Source organism: Notechis scutatus, chromosome 1 (genome assembly GCF_049901735.1).
Source record: "Notechis scutatus isolate UNSWTSFEM ecotype Mainland chromosome 1, rNotScu1.2, whole genome shotgun sequence".
NCBI lineage: Eukaryota > Metazoa > Chordata > Lepidosauria > Squamata > Elapidae > Notechis > Notechis scutatus.
In genome coordinates this window covers 2496189-2513705 of record NC_142009.1, presented here as the reverse complement: position 1 = coordinate 2513705, position 17517 = coordinate 2496189, and the positions used below count along the sequence as shown (strand labels likewise).

The window sequence follows — 17517 nt, the reverse complement described above, 5'->3', positions numbered from 1 at the left end:
CTAAGGCTGAGAGATCCAACCCCTTTCCCCAATTTATATGTATGTATGCAGGGGTGGGATTCTACCAGTTCGCACCTATTCGCTAGAACCGGTTGTTAACCTTCTAAGCAGTTGGGAGAACTGGTTGTTAGAAGAAATTACTGGACTAATCCTGTAAGGAAGGCAGGAAGGAAACATTCTGGTGTTGCTTACAGAAATTGCCTCTCCGTTAACCCTTATTACATTCTTGGCAGGACTAGACTTCCTGTCTCTGGAACTTCTCTGGAGTTTTTTCCCCCCTCCTTTGCTGGTCCTTTGCTTGTGTGGAGTGACCATTCAAAGTTACAATGGCACAGAAAAAAGTGACTTATGACCCTTTTTCACACTTACGACTGTTGCAGCATCCCCACAGTCATGAGGGGCCAGGCGAGGAGATGCGTGTCTCGATGTGAGTGATGTTGAGTTGGCCACACCCAGCCAATAACATGACCACCAAGCCATGTCCACCCAGTCACAAGACCACCAAGCCACGCCCACCACCTAAGCCACGCCCACAGAACTGGTTGTTAAAAATTTGAATCCCGCCCCTGTATGTATGTATGTATGTATGTATGTATGTATATATTTATAAATAATAATAATAATAATAATAATAATAATAATAATAATAATAATAATAATAATACATCATTCAGTGTTCCACCACATTTTCAATATCTCTATTTTCTATAGACACCAATGAAGACAGTTGTCAATAGGATGCAATCAGTCCCAAAACTGTTGTCTTTAAATCCCCTGAATTTATATTCCGTGATTTTGAGATTTCTTTTGCTTCTTGCCTGGGGTTTTCCTGGAAGCAAAACCTTACATAGAGGGGAAATCCCCCCTCCCCCTTTTGCAGAAAACAACCCCAACGTTTTTTTTCCTTACAAAAGCTTGTTTATTTTTGTACACTCGGGTTGCAAACCAGGATAATTCCAAAAATAAGAACGTTGTTAAATCTTTGCCAAAAAAAAAAAAAGATTTGCCCTGGAACTAAGGGGCAGTGTGTGTGTGTGTGTGTGTGTGTGTGTGTGTGTTTGTGTGTCATTTGGGGAAGGGGGGGGGATATCACCAGCCAGAATTCCCACCCTACCCCCGCTACCATCTGTCTGTTACGTAAAAGAATGATTCAAGGGCCTTTTTTTAATTTTAGAAAAGGCAACAGATGGCCTTTCTAAAATAAGGAACAATTCCTTGAAACCAGCCACTAAATATAAGGGTGGGTTCCTTGCCTTAAGGAACAGGTGGGTGCTCATTATGGGACAGGTGGTCCTTTAGGGGGATGGGGACCGAGAGGGGGAGGGAGATTTAAAAAAAGAAGAAGAAGAGGAAGCTGCGTCATGATTCGATCTCGCTCCTTCCCTCCCTCTGTCCCCAATTTCCCTGGCCAAAGTGTTCCTGCTGGTTCTTTTATTAGGGTATTGACGGAGCTCCAGAAATCGTTGTGGCGGGTGAGGATGCCCGGCTCCCCACGTCTGAGCATTTGGGGGTGGGAGGGTTGCGGAGGGAGCACGAAAGGGTCCGGGGAAAGACAGGCGGGGGGGTGTTTGTTGGGAGGGGCTCTAAGCGACGGTGGTTTGGCCTCGGAGGGTTTGCTGCCTGTGGACATCGCCAAGCTCAGAGACCCTCCGAGCAGCACTGACGGGGTTCCCTGGTTGGGTCATGAAACGTCTGCATGAAAACCACCAAGCTCAGAGAGCACCAAGGACCCCGCAGTCCTCCTCCTCCTCTCCACACACCTCCATCCCTTCTAGCACTGATGGTGTTACCTAGTTGGCCAATGAAATGTCTGCAAGAAAACTACCAACTTAAGAACCCCACAAGTCTCCTCCTCCTCTTTCTCCTCTTCCTCTTTCTCCTCCTCTTCCTCCTTCTCTTTCTCCTCCTCCTCCCCTTTCTCCTCCTCTTTCTCTTCCTCCTCTTTCTCGTCCTCCTCTTTCTCTTCCTCTTCCTCCTCTTCTTCCTCTTCCTCCTCCTCCTCCTCTTCCTCCTTCTCTTTCTCCTCCTCCTCTAATCTTTCTCCTCCTCCCTTTCTCCTCTTCCTCCTCTTTCTCCTCCTCCTCTTTCTCTTCCTCCTCTTCCTCCTCCTCCTCCTCTTCCTCCTTCTCTTTCTCCTCCTTTCTCCTCCTCCTCTTTCTCATCCTCTTCCTCCTCTTCCTCCTCCTCCTCCTCCTCTTCCTACTTCTCTTTCTCCTCCCCTTTCTCCTTCTCTTTCTCCTCCCCCTCTTTCTTGTCCTCTTCCTCCTCCTCTTCCTCTTTCTCCTCCTCCTCCTCCTCCTCCTCCTCTTCCTTCTCTTTCTCCTCTTTCTCGTCCTCTTCCTCCTCCCCTTTCTCTTCCTCCTCCTCTTTCTTGTCCTCCTCTTTCTCATGCTCTTCCTCCTCCTCTTCCTCTTTCTCCTCCTCCTCCTTCTCTTTCTCCTCCTCTTTCTTGTCCTCTTCCTCTTTCTCCTCCTCCTCCCCTTTCTCTTCCTCCTCTTTCTCATCCTCTTCTTCCTCCTCCTCCTCTTCCTCTTTCTCCTCCTCCTCCTCTTCCTCCTTCTCTTTCTCCTCCTTTCTTCTCCTCCTCTTTCTCCTCCTCTTCCTCTTTCTCTTCCTCTTTCTCCTCCTCCTCCTCCTCCTTCTCTTTCTCCTCCTCCTCTTCCTCTTTCTCCTCCTCCTCCTTCTCTTTCTCCTCCTCCTCCTCCTCCTCCTCTCCTCCTCCTCTTCTTCTCCTCCTCCTTTTTCTCCTCTTTCTCCTCCTCCTCAGTCCTCCTCCTCCTCCTCTTCTCCTCTCCTCCTCCTCCCTCCTCCTCCTCCCTCCTCCTCCTTCTTTCTCCTCCTTTTTCTCCTCTTTCTCCTCCTCCTCCTCCTCCTCCTCCTCCTCCTTCTTTCTCCTCCTCCTTTTTCTCCTCTTTCTCCTCCTCCTCCTCAGTCCTCCTCCTCGTCTCCACAAGCCCTCTCCCTTATAGTACTGATGATGTTACCCAGTTGGGTCATGAAACATCTGCAAGAAAACCACCCAGCTCAGAGAGCATCAAGGACCCCACAGTCCTCTTCCTCCTTCTTCTCCCCTCCCTCCTCCTCCTCCTCCTCCTCCCCACAGCCTGCTGTGTTCAAACCAACCAGTACGAACAAAGTTGCTTCCTGCAAAGGCTCCTGTCCCTTTGCTCTTCCTTTTATGTCTTATGGGAAGGGCCAATCACCTCCAAGCCTTACTCCTTTTGTCTTAACTGTTCTTGCCTTCTGGCAGCTCTGCGCATGTGCACACTGGGAACAGGCTCCCGCTGTTCCTCTGCCTCGCTGATGTCAGATTCTGGAGGCTCCAGAGTCCACACATAACTCCCCGATGGCCCTGGCCCCATCTCTGTATCGCACGCAGGTCCCTCATCCGAGCCCTCCCCAGACTCCAGGACTAGCCCATGTTCCTCTCCACTGTCCGGATTCACTTAGCAAATGTGGCACAAAAGGTCATAAAACGGGGGCAAACCTTGCTTAACAAATGTTTCACTAAGCGACAAAGACTCTGGGCTCCATTGTGGTTTAAATGAAGGACTACCTGCAGTTGCTTGTGTGAGTCCCCCTTACAGCTAGTCCTCGACTTATGACAGTTTGTAAATTATTTGTAAATGTGCAAATCTGTAAATTGTGATCCATGCTGGCAGGGGAATTCTGGGAGTTGAAGTCCACCAGTCTTACAATCGTGGCCACGTTTGGAGACCTCCGTCTTTAAGAATCATTTCCTCGTTTTGTTTTGTTTTTTGGCCTGTCGATCTAGTTGGGTTCGGCTTCTCCGACTTGACCCCTTGGAAAAAAGCGATCTGTCAAGAAGGCTAGAGGGGAGGGGAGAAATGAGGAGCCCCCCGCCCCCCCAAAAAAATGAGTGTTGGGTGCCTGTGCCCAAGCTGAGCATGGCACACCCTTGGAGTTTCTGCAGGATGCCCCACATCTCAAATGCCACCGGCCTTCTGGGCTGGCACGTTGTGTAACTGGGCCACCTCCGTGCTTGGTATTCTGCACAGGGCTCGGCTGTGTGAATGCCAACTTGGCAGCAGAGGAGCAGGAACGGGGGGGGCATCAAGGCAGAGATCCAGGAAAATGGGGGGGGCATCTCTGGATTGTTTGTCACCAGGGTTGGGAATTCTGATTTTTTTATTTATTTTATTTCTTATTTCTTATTTTTATTTTATTTTATTTATTATATTTTATTTTAGATATTTTTGTCTTATTTATTTTTATTTTATTTTATTTATTATATTTTATTTTAGATATTTTTATCTTATTCATTTTTATTTTATTTTATTCTTATTTTTTATTTTTTTTTTTTTTTATTTTCATTTTTATATATACATATATACATACATATGTATGTATGTATGTACCGTGTTTCTCATATAATAAGGCTGGGTCTTATTTTATTTTGAGCCGAAAAAATGGCTAGGCCATCTTTTCGGGGTGACTAATTCCCCCTTGCATCTTTGGGCGGGCGGGCGGCGGCGGCTTGGATGTTGACCTCGGTGTTGGTGGGGCACTTCGTATCGGGGTCAACGCAGGCAGCACCATATCCGGTGTGCAACAAAAGTACTTCCTTACGGCAAGCCCCCACCGTTCCCCCATTTCGCATGTTTTAATATAGGCCTTAATTTGGGGGAGGGGCTTAATTTCATTTCATGCCTATAAAACATGCTGGGACTTCCTATTGGGGAGGCCGTATTGTTGGAGAAACAGGGTATGTATGTATGTATGTATGTTTTCTGAGGTTCTGTGGTATTTGTATGTGGATCTTTGGTTATTCGGGTTTTCTCTCGCGTAAGATTGGAAGTATCCAGGCGACGTTTGATGAAGTCTCATTCATCATCTTCAGGCTTGTGTCTTCAACTCTGTGCTTCTCAGAGTGATGTGAGCTTGCAGCTGCTTCTTCCTTTTAACTGCTAGTGGGGGTGTGACTTGATTGGGTGGGGCTTGGCTGTGTTCTGATTGGGTGGGGGTGTGTTCTCATTGGTTGGGGGTTTGGCTGTGTTCTGATTGGTTGGGGGTTGGCCATGTTCTGATTGGCTGGAGGTGTGTTCTGTTCAGGTGGGGGCTTGGTTGTGCTCAGGTTGGTCTTAGTTACTGGGGGATATGTATGTATGCATGTATATATGTTTTCTTAAGTTTTCGCGAGTACTTACATGTATGGTATTCAGCTTTCTTCGGGTATTTTCCCACGTCATTGTAGTTTCCCACATCATTGTACTTTAAAAGCACAACTACAATGACGTGGGAAAATACCCGAACAAAGCTGAATACCATACATATGTGTGTGTGTGTGTATATATATATATATATATATATATATAATTTATTTTTATTTTGTTTATTTTTATTGTATTTATTTTATTTTATTTATATATATATATATATAACTTATTTTTATTGTATTTATTTTATTTTATTTATATATATATAATTTATTTTTATTGTATTTATATTTATATCGATTGTATTTTATTTTATTATTATTGTATTTATATTTATTTTATTTGTATTGTATTGAATTTTATTTATTTTTATTTTATTTATTATTATTGTATTTTATTTATTTTATTATTTTATTTATTTTTATTGTATTTTTATTTATTTTATTTTATTTATTTTTATTGTATTTATCTTTATGTAAATGGTGCAAATGGTTCTTGTAGTCTGCAATTTTTTCCCCTCTGGAAATCCATTTCTTATTCCTTCCCCAAGGGTTTTCATCCCAAATTGTGTAGCTAAAAGTCTGTAGAGATTCTCCGTCCTCCAGATCATGGTTATTTCAAAGGTGCTTTTTCAGGAGGCAACAGGGACTTTCTTGTTTTTTCTTTGAAGACGTTTCGCTTCTCATCCAGGAAGCTTCTTCAGCTCTCACAGGATAGTGGGGAGGGTCGTTGAGGCCACTTGGAGGTTTTTAAAAAAATAATACTTCTTTCTACATATCTCAATCACTTAATAAACAGTACTACGACATTTTATATATATTTACATAATCTTGTCCAATACAATCTATACATTCTATTTCTATACATTCTACCTCTATTATATACACTTTCTTTTTTTTTTTTATTTCTATTGCATATCCAATGATACCATTTCTCCCATATTGCACTATATTCTGAATCTACTTTTCCTTTTAGTTCTGTAGTCAATTGATCCATTTCTGCGCATTCAAATATTTTCTTAATTACTGAGCCTTTGGATGGGGAGCAAACTCTGCAGAGGAGACTATGCCACCAAGTCGTGATATGAGATAGGTTTCATCAGGGTTTAAAGTGGTTGCCCTATACTGCTATACAAGGTGCAAGTTGAATTAGGCACGTGGTGGGTTTAGGAAAGAGGCGTTGATTGGCTGCCCCCAAAGGCTGGATCAGTCCTGCGATCAGAGACACAGACTTCCCGCCACATCTAAACCAGAGTTGTCCAAAGTTGGCAACTTTAACAGGTAGATTTCCACTCCCAGAATTCCCCAGTGAAGCAGGCTTTAAGAGGGGAGGACTTCCACTCCCAGAATCCCCCAGCTAGCATCCTTTAAGAGGGGTGGGCTTCCACTCCCAGAATCCCCCAGCTAGCATCCTTTAAGAGGGGTGGGCTTCCACTCCCAGAATCCCCCAGCTAGCATCCTTTAAGAGGGTGGGCTTCCACTCCCAGAATCCCCCAGCCAGCCTGCTTTAAGAGGGTGGGCTCCCACTCCCAGAATCCCCATCCAGCATCCTTTAAGAGGGGTGGGCTTCCACTCCCAGAATCCCCCAGCCAGCCTGCTTTAAGAGGGGTGGGCTTCCACTCCCAAAATCCCCATCCAGCATGCTTTAAGATGGGGGAATTCCACTCCCAGAATCCCCAAGCCAGCATGCTTTAAGAGGGTGGGCTCCCACTCCCAGAATCCCCCATCCAGCATCCTTTAAGAGGGGAGGACTTCCACTCCCAGAATCCCCATCCAGCATGCTTTAAGAGGGTGGGCTTCCACTCCCAGAATCCCCAGCCAGCCTGCTTTAAGAGGGGTGGGCTTCCACTCCCAAAATCCCCATCCAGCATGCTTTAAGATGGGGGGACTTCCACTCCCAGAATCCCCAAGCCAGCATGCTTTAAGAGGGTGGGCTCCCATTCCCAGAATCCCCCATCCAGCCTGCTTTAAGAGGGGAGGGCTTCCACTCCCAGAATCCCCCAGCCAGCATGCTTTAAGATGGGGGACTTCCACTCCCAGAATCCCCATCCAGCATGCTTTAAGAGGGGAGGGCTTCCACTCCCAGAATCCCCCATCCAGCCTGCTTTAAGAGGGAGGGCTTCCACTCCCAGAATCCCCCAGCCAGCATGCTTTAAGATGGGGGACTTCCACTCCCAGAATCCCCATCCAGCATGCTTTAAGAGGGTGGGCTCCTACTCCCAGAATCCCCATCCAGCCTGCTTTAAGAGGGAGGACTTCCACTCCCAGAATCCCCAGCCAGCATCCTTTAAGAGGGGTGGGCTTCCACTCCCAGAATCCCCCAGCCAGCCTGCTTTAAGAGGGGTGGGCTTCCACTCCCAGAATTCCCCAGCGAGCATGCTTTAAGAGGGGTGGACTTCCCGTCATAAATGCGAGGTAGTTGGTGAGCACCGGACTTTTGATCATGTGATCATGCCAGGATGCTGTAATGATCATTGTGTGAAAAACGGCTTATAAGCCATTTTTTCCACTTTTTCACCTGTCACTAAATGAATGCCCCTGTCAGAATCTGAATCCAAGGAGGAGGAAGACAAACAGCTGATGGAGAGCGGGAGTGTGACTCCGTTGGCTGGGGAGGAAAGTGGGAAGGGCAAAGTCCGGCTGGGCAGAGCAGGAAGAGGTAGAACAAGGGAGAGGGAGTTCAGAGGAAGACCCAGGCCCACCCTCTCTTCATCCTAGGGTACACAGGGAGGAACGGAGAAGGGAGCAACGTGGGTTGCATGGCTTATTGGGGAGGAAAGGGCCCTGATTCCCTTCATTAGCCGCAGCTGGGAAGGGAGTTTAAAAGAGATTCAAGCTGAGTGCAGTAGCTGCTAGGAGCAAATGTGAGTTTATCTGGTATCTTCGTGGCTTATCTGTGTTCCTGGCATCTTCCCAACCATGTGAGTTTTGTCGTGCTTTCCAGTCTGAAATTCCTTCTCCTGCCCTGCCAAACTAATTACTTCAGTTTGGCTTGTTTGGACTTTTAAGTTACAGTTTGTGTTGACCATATTTTGGACTTGATTCTCTGCATCCCAAGGCTGTTCCTGGGAGAGTTTTTCTCCAGCCCGAAGGTAACCTGGATATTGGGGGCAAAGTTGGAGCTAATAAAGGGACTCTTATTGCTTATCTGACTGTGTTACTTTTGTGCCAAGCCCCTTTTGGTCATCACAGTTAGGATCTTCTGGCCACCTTAAAACCAACCACATTTAGAGCATCAAAAATACACACGTGGTTGGAAAAAATGACACAACAGCATATTGTTTTAAAACCTGAAATATTCCTGTTGGGGAATCTTACCTGAAACTTATAGTAAAGAGAATGTATATTTGATTATTTGTGTACTAACTGCAGCTAGAATTGTATTTGCTCAAAGCTGAAATGTGCAGAAATTCCTACGGATAAAAATGTGATTAGGAAAATGTTAGAATGTGCAGAAATGAGCAGGTTAACACTTGAAATTAAAGAGAAGGAGCAAGTTGAATATTATAAGATATGGGAACTATTTTATCGATGTTAGAGAAGAATAGAATAGGATAGGATAGGATAGGAATAGGAATAGGATAGGATAGGATAGGATAGGATAGGATAGGACAGGACAGGACAGGAATAGGAATAGGAATAGGAATAGGAATAGGAATAGGAATAGGAATAGAGTAGAATAGAATAGAATAGAATAGAATATAGAATAGAAAATAGAATATGAATAGAATAGAATAGGAATAAGAATAGAATAGGGAATAGGAATAGGAATAGGAATAGAATAGAATAAGGAATAGAATAAAATTCTTTATTGGCCAAGTGTGATTGGACACACAAGGAATTTGTCTTTGGTGCAAATGCTCTCAGTGTACATAAAAAGAAAAGATACATTCTTCAAGAATCATCAGGCACAACACTTAATAATAGTCACAGGGCACAATAAGCAATCAAATCATACTAGGAAACAGTCAGTAGAAACCATAAGGATACAAGTGACAATGTTATTTAGTCACAAGTTGGGAGAGGATGGGTGATAAGGAGTGATGAGAAGATTAACAGTAAAAGTAGTGCAGACTTTGTAAATAGTTGGACAGTGTTGAGGGAATTATTTGTTTAGCAGAGTGATGGCATTCAGGGAAAAAACTGTCCTTGTGTCTAGTTGTTCTGGTGTTTGAAAGCTAGAAATATCTAATAGATTATTAATAGAGGAATTATTGAGTCTATCATCTGCACCTCTATAACTGTCTGGTTTGGTTCTGCAACCCAACAGGACAGACACAAACTTCAGAGGATAATTAGGACTGCAGAAAAAACAATTACTACCACCTGCCTTCAATTGAGGACCTGTATACTGCATGAGTCAAAAAGAGGGCTGTGAAAATATTTACAGACCCCTCACATCCCAGACATAAACTGTTTCAACTCCCACCCTCAAAACGACTCTATAGAGCACTGCACACCAGAACATCTAGACACAAGGGAAGTTTTTTCCCAAAAGCCATCACTCTGCTAAACAAATAATTCCCTCAACACTCTTCAACTATTTACAAAGTGTACACTACTATTACTGTTAATCTTCTCATCACTTCTTATCACCCATCCCCTCCCACATGACTGTTTCCTAGTATGATTTGATTGTTGATTGTACCCTGTGACTATCATTAAGTGTTGTACGTTATGATTCTTGATTCTTAACGAATGTACCTTTTCTTTATGTACACTGAGAGTATTTACATGAAGACAAATTCCTTGTGTGTCCAATCACACTTGGCCAATGAAGAATTCTATTCTATTCTATTCTATTCTATTCTATTCTATTCTATTCTATTCTATTCTATTCTACTCTACTCTACTCTACTCTACTCTACTCTACTCTACTCTATTCTATTAGTGAAATAAGGAAAATACCTTCATAGAATTAAACATGGTAAGAAGAGGATTGTTATAATGATAGCTATATTATATATACTAATCAAAAGTGAAGATCTAAACATGTTATTGTTATAGAGTAAGAGATATCATGTATATTAATAACAAGATAACAATGGAGAACTAATATCTATGTAATGAATATGGTAGTAATTTCGATTATTGTTGCACAAGGTATCTGCACCCATACCGTTAAATGGAAGATGAATTGTTTGTACTTAAAAAAAAATACTTTTATTTAAAACAATCATTTGCATTGGGGGAGGATGCTCCCCTCCCATTGCTTTCTCCTTCTTGATGTCCCCCCTCCATGGGGGGCAATTGGGGGTGGGTGGGGGCATTGTTCAGGCAGACATGTGACCCCCCCCCTCACCCCCTGCACTGGTACCTCTGCTGCTTTCCAGCTGCAAGCTGTGCGTCTCACAGGGGATGTGAACGGAGGCAGTTGCCATAGCGATGCCCCAACCCTCCAGCCAATCGCAGGAGGAGGAGGAGGAGGGATGCGTGGGACCAAGAGGGGGAGGATGCAGCTCATCAGAAGGGGGGGTGGAGGGGCAGAGGGGGGAGGAGATCTTAAGGTGTGTGTGTGTGTGTGTGTGTGTCATGACAAATCTTGGGCCGGGATGAGAGGCTTCTTGTGATCTGCCTTGGGGAGGTATGGGGAGGGGGAGACTTTAAGGCAAGGGCCCCTTTGGGGGAGGGGATGCTTAGCTGAGCCTCCCCCCACCCCTTGAAGAAGAAGGGGTCTTTAGAGGAAGGTCATCTTTTGTTCAGGGAGGTCTTTCCCTCTTGTGAACACTGGTTCACTGGTTGAGATGCGTTTAAGGAAGGAAGGAAGGAAGGAAGGAAGGAAGGAAGGAAGGAAGGAAGGAAGGAAGGAAGGAAGGAAGGAAGGGAAAGTGGCAAAACTTGGATCTGGTGAATGTTGAGCCAGGAAGGAAGGAGAGAAGGGAGAGAAAGGGGAAATGATGAGGAAGGAAGGAAGGAAGGAAGGAAGGAAGGAAGGAAGGAAGGAAGGAAGGAAGGAAAAAGATGAGAAGGAAGCAAGAAAGGAAGAAAAGAGAAAAGATTGAGAGAAAATGAAAAGGAGGAAGGAAGGAAGGAAGGAAGGAAGGAAAGAAGGAAAGAAGGAAGGAAGGAAAAAGATGAAAAGGAAGGAAGGAAAGGAAAAGAGGAAAAGAGGAGCCAGAGGAAGGAAGGAAGGTGGGAAAGTAGGAAGGGAAAAGATCAGAAGGAAGGAAGGAAAGAAAAAGAGGAAGAGAGAAGGAGACAGAGGAAAGAAGGATGGAAAAGAAAAAGGTAGCAAAGGAATAGAATAGAATAGAATAGAATAGAATAGAATAGAATAGAATAGAATAGAATAGAATTCTTTATTGGCCAAGTGTGATTGGACACAGAAGGAATTTGTCGTTGGTGCCAAAGCTCTCAGTGTACATAAAGGAAAAATAAAATACATTCATCAAGAATCATAAGATACAACACTTAGTGATAGTCATAGGTTACTATGACTAATAAGCAGTCATATCATACTAGGAAACAAAACAATATAAATTGTAAAGATACAAGCAACACGGTTATAGTCATAAGTGGGAAGAGATGATTAATAGGAAGGATGAGAAGAATAATAGTAATGCAGTCTTCTAAGTAATTTGACAGTGTTGTGAGAGTTAGTTGTTTAGCAGAGTGATGGAAGGACGAAAAAGATGAGAAGGAACAAGGAAGCAAGGAAAGAAAAAAGACTGAGAGAAAAGAAGATGGAGGAAGGAAGGAAGGAAAAAGATGAAAAGGAAGGAGGGAAAGAGGAAGAGAGGAAACCGAGGAAGGAAGAAGGAAGGGAAAAGATCAGAAGGAAGGAAAGAAAAAAGGGAAAAGAGAAGGCGATCTAGGAAAGAAAGAAGGAAAAGAAGAAAAGGAGGAAAGGAAGGAAGGGAGGGAGGAAAGAAGGAAGGAAAGAAAAAAAGGAGAGAAAAGGTTGTTTTTCTTCATTCCTGATTGCAAAGAACGATTGGCATTTTTGAATGCGGTTCAAAAATTTGCTTCCACTAATAATGGAGTGAGTGAGTAAAAAAGAGAGATAAAGGGAAAAAGAGACAGAAATCTGATTGATCAATGATTGACTGATAGAAAGGTGTCGAGACCCCCGAGGACCCTCATATGCCAGGATCTCTCTCTCTTTCATCAACTCTCAAAACTTTTCCCAAATTCACATTTTTTTTGGCATAAATGACACTGTTTAACAGATAACAGACAATCAGAGTTGGAAGGGACCTTTTAGGTTATCTAGTCCAACCCCGCCCAAGCGGGAGACTCTACAGTACCATTTCTGACAAATGGCAGTCCAGTCTCTTCTTGAAGGTCTCTATCATCTCCTCCTCTGTCTTCCCCTCTTCCTTCTTCTCTCTTTCCCAGCTTGGCTAGCTGGGGGATTCTGGGAGTTGAAGTCTGTCTAGCAGTCCATAAAGTTTGCGAAGTTAGGAATGCACTGCCGTGAACTGTGTAAGGGTTGGATGGGCCTCGTTCCCAAAGTGATGTGAGCGATTCTCGCTTTTTAGGGGCATGTCATGTGTGGAAGGCGGTGGTGGGGTTGGACTAGATGACCTTTGAGGTCTCTTCCAACTCTGTTCATCTGAAGGCCCAACACCAAAGGATGATTCAGACCCACAAGGGCCTTGGGTGACCTCATTTGTCGTCTCGGCTCACTCCCAGGAAGTTCCGAGGAACAAAATTAAGGCGCTGGTTTTATTTATGAATTTGCTCACCTTGGCAGTTCCTGCGACTTTAAGCAAAGGATGCACCACCAGGGCAATTAAGAACAACAACTTTACAACCCCGTGAAATGCAAGCTTGTAAAAAAAAACACAACCCCAATCATGATAATTTGAACCTGATCTGCAATGATAATTGGGAGAAGGAGTGAGGTTGGAAAAGGGGGGGAGCTCAGCATTAGCACCTCTTTTATTCCTTGCTCTGTTCTACTGTCACAACAACCCTGTGAGGGAGGTTGGGGTCTCGAGAGGTTTCTGCCCAAAGTCCTATTCAGCTGGGCAAGAATTGGTCTTCTAACGTCATGATGATTGGGTATGCTGGCTGCTTTGATTTATTTAAGAAAAAGAAAGTGGGATGGATGGAAGGAAAGGAAGAAAGAGGAAGAGAAAAGGAGACAGGGAAGGAAGGGAAGGGAGGGAGGGAGGAAAAAGAGGAAGAGATGAGACAGAAAGAAATGAAGGAAGGAAGAAAGAAAGAGAAAGAAGGAGGGAGAAAGGGAGATGGAAGAAAGGAAGGAAGAAAAAGGGAGAGAGAAGTAGGAAGGAAGGGAAGGTAGGAAAAAGAAGAAGAGAGGAGACGGAAAGAAGGAAGAAATGAAGGAAGGAGAAAGACGGGAGGGAGGAAGAGAGGGAGATGGAAGGAAGGAAGGGGAAGGAGAAAGAACAGGGTGATGGAAAGAATGAAGGAAGAAAAAAGAGGAACAGAGAAGTAGAAGGAAGGAAAGAAAGGAAAAAAGAGGAAGAGAGGAGACAGAAAGAAGGAAGGAAAGAAGGAAGAAATGAAGGAAGGAAAGAGAAAGGAGGGAGAAAGGGAGATGGAAAGAAAGGAGGAAGAAAAAAGAGGAAGAGAAGGGAAGGAAGGAAGGGAAGAAAGGAAAAAGGGAGACAGAAAGTAGGAAGAAATGAAGCAAGGAAAGAGAAAGGGAGGGAGGGAGAAAGAAAGGAGATGAAAAGAAGGAAGGGGAGGGTGGTGAAAGAAAGAACAAGGTGATGGAAAGAAGGAAGAAAGAGAAAAGGAAGAGAAAAGTAGAAGGAAGGAAGGAAAGAAAGGAAAAAAGAGGAAGAGAGGAGATAGAAAGAAGGAAGGGAAGAAGGAAGAAATGAAAGAAGGAAAGAGAAGAAAGGGAAGGAAGGAAGGGAAGGGAGAAAAAAGAACGGTGATGGAAAGAAGGAAGAAAGGAAGGAAAGAAAAAGGGAAGAGAAAAGGAGGAAAGAAAGAAGGAAGGAAGAAGAGGAAGAGAGAAGTAAAAGGAAGGGAGGAAGGAAGGAAGGAAAGAAAAAAGGAAGAGAGAAGGAGAAGGAGGGAAAAAAGGAAGGAAGAAGAGGAAGAGAGAAGTAAAGGGAAGGGAGGAAGGAAGGAAGGAAGAAAGAAAGAAAGAAGAAGAGAGAAGTAAAGGGAAGGGAGAAAGGAAGGAAGGAAGGAAGAAGTAAAGGGAAGGAAGGGACGAAGGAAGAAAGAAAAGAGGAAGGGAGAAGTAAAGGGAAGGGAGAAAGGAAGGAAGGAAGGAAGAAGTAAAGGGAAGGAAGGAAGGAAGCAAGCCAAGTGGCCAAATTTTAATCAGGTGACTGTGGGGATGCTGTGACGGTCGTAAATGCGAGGCCAGCAACTTTTTAAAGTGTTGTCGTTAACTTCAGACAGTTGCTAAACAAATCGTTGTAAGTCGAGGACTCCCTATCTCGCACATCCTGCCTTCTGGAACAGGGGAAACAAAAAATGGGTCTTGGCCCCCTTCTGTGAAACTCCATTCAGAGACCTTGCGGCCCTCCACTCCCACCCCCATTGCTTGCCCCTCCCTCCCCAAACTCACCCCCCACCCACCCCGCCCCCTTCCTGCTTCTCTCCCCCTCTGTGAACCCCGGAGAAGCAAAATTGGGGCGCAGAAGCAAAATTGGGGCGCGATCCCATTCCCTGCCTTTGGATCTCCTGCAAATATTTTACGGCCTGGTGCTGGTTTCCTCGCCTTTCCATCCCACCCAGGGTCTGCGGTGGGTTATTTTTTTGAGGGGGGGGGCATCTTGCAGACCCCCCTGCCCCACTTTCCAGGTGGGGGGAGAAAAGGGGGCAGGAGGTCCCCGTTTCTGTGTTCCTCCCCTCCCCGGCGGAGCTCCAGGCTTCCTTTCCAAAGCTGACCCAGTTTTGCACTGGCGTCCATGGGAGGCGTGCCAGGCAAGGAGGCGTGAATAATTGTGGGGAAGTGTGTCAGAGGGAGGGGTGTGTGTGTGGGGGGCGTGTGGATGGCTGTGGGGTGGGCTTAGAAAGGCAATGCCTTGAGAGGGGAGGAAGGGAAGGCCAAGGCGAGAGAGGAGTAGCAATTATTTGTTTCCCTAGTTGTTTCCTATTTGTTTCCCTAGTCCTTGTTGAGGATCCAAACTCCGTCAAGGATCTTGGAGTACTCATCTCTAATGATCTAAGTGCAAGAGCCCACTGCAACTACATAGCCAAAAAGGCATTAAGAGTTGTTAACCTAATCCTACGTAGCTTTTTCTCCGGTAATATCACACTACTAACTAGAGCATACAAAACATTTGTTGGACCAATACTCGAATATAGCTCATCCGTCTGGAACCCACATTACGTATCTGATATTAACACAGTTGAGAAAGTCCAGAAATATTTCACAAGAAGAGTTCTCCACTCCTCTACTCGTTGTAGAATACCTTATGCCACCAGACTTGAAATTCTAGACCTAGAAAACCTTGAATTACGCCTGTCTTCGGTCCGATCTAAGTATAGTATATAAAATCATACATTGCAATGTCCTACCTGTCAATGAATACTTCAGCTTCAACTATAACAACACAAGAGCACACAATAGATACAAACTCAAGGTTAATTGCACCAAACTTGATTGCAGGAAATACGACTTCAGCCACAGAGTGGTCAATGTCTGGAATACTCTACCTGACTCTGTGGTTTCTTCCCCAAACCCCAAAAACTTTAACCTTAGACTGTCTACTACTATTGACCTCACCCTTTCCTAAGAGGTCTGTGGGGGGTGCATAAGAGCACCAACGTGCCTACTGTCCCTGTCCTATTGTTTATGGATACATTTCATGTGTTTATAACTATGTTTATACTTATACCTGTTATCTTATAATCGCTTGACAAAATAAAATAAAATAAATAAAATAAATAAATACCGTAGTTGCAACTCAAAGTATCTCTGAATTGGGGGTATTCCCACGCAATGCAATTATGGCCCCCTTTGCCATAGAGCCAGCAGTCCTCGTTTAGTGACCGTTTGGAGTTACAACGGCACCGAAAAAAAGGGACTTCGGAGCATTTTTCACACTTGCACTATCCTCGTTGGTCACCTGGTCAAAATTCAGGCGCTTGGCAAACAGTTCGTATTTATGACGGTCGCAGTTGTCTTTGGGTTATGCGATCTCCTCTTACGGCCTACGGACCAGCCACCTCCATGGGGAAGCCAGATTCACTTAATGACCGTGTGTGACTAACTTAGCAGCTGCAGAGATGCACTTAAACCACTGGGGCAAGAGAGGTTGTAAAAGGGAGCGCTTAACAACGGACTCGCTTAACAACAAAAATGGGGGGCTCTGTTGTGGTCAGAAGTCAAGGACTAACCTGTAAATGTTTCAGCTCAGTGCTGGATTAAACCTGGTTTCTTTTGTCGTAGGTTTTGGGGGTATTTTTAAGGGGGACTGGTTGAAAGGATGGCATCACAAAGAGAGTTCAAATCATCCAGGTCTTCCTTGGATGCCTAAGGCGGGACTAGAACTCACTGTCGCCTGGTGATTGTCCCAATGTCACCCAGCTGGCTTTTACGCTTAAGGCGGGACTAGAACTCACTGTTGCCTGGTGATTGTCCCAATGTCACCCAGCTGGCTTTTATGCTTAAGGCGGGACTAGAACTCACTGTCGCCTGGTGATTGGCCCAATGTCACCCAGCTGGCTTTTACGCTAAGGCGGGACTAGAACTCACTGTCGCCTGGTGATTGGCCCAATGTCACCCAGCTGGCTTTACGCTAAGGCGGGACTAGAACTCACTGTCGCCTGGTGATTGGCCCAATGTCACCCAGCTGGCTTTACGCTAAGGCGGGACTAGAACTCACTGTCGCCTGGTGATTGTCCCAATGTCACCCAGCTGGCTTTTACGCTAAGGCGGGACTAGAACTCACTGTCGCCTGGTGATTGGCCCAATGTCACCCAGCTGGCTTTTACGCTAAGGCGGGACTAGAACTCACTGTCGCCTGGTGATTGTCCCAATGCCACCCAGCTGGCTTTTACGCTTAAGGCGGGACTAGAACTCACTGTCGCCTGGTGATTGGCCCAATGTCACCCAGCTGGCTTTTACGCTTAAGGCGGGACTAGAACTCACTGTCGCCTGGTGATTGGCCCAATGTCACCCAGCTGGCTTTTACGCAAGGCGGGACTAGAACTCACTGTCGCCTGGTGATTGTCCCAATGTCACCCAGCTGGCTTTTACGCTAAGGCGGGACTAGAACTCACTGTCGCCTGGTGATTGGCCCAATGTCACCCAGCTGGCTTTTACGCTTAAGGTGGGACTAGAACTCACTGTCGCCTGGTGATTGTCCCAATGTCACCCAGCTGGCTTTATGCTTAAGGCGGGACTAGAACTCACTGTCGCCTGGTGATTGTCCCAATGTCACCCAGCTGGCTTTTAT

General features: G+C 45.0%; 1 protein-coding gene across 1 annotated transcript in view; it reads left to right on the top strand.

Moving 5' to 3' along the window:
- Positions 1–17517, top strand: part of LOC113429855 (active breakpoint cluster region-related protein-like) — a 96190-nt gene that overhangs the window by 7892 nt on the left and 70781 nt on the right. The window lies entirely within an intron of this gene.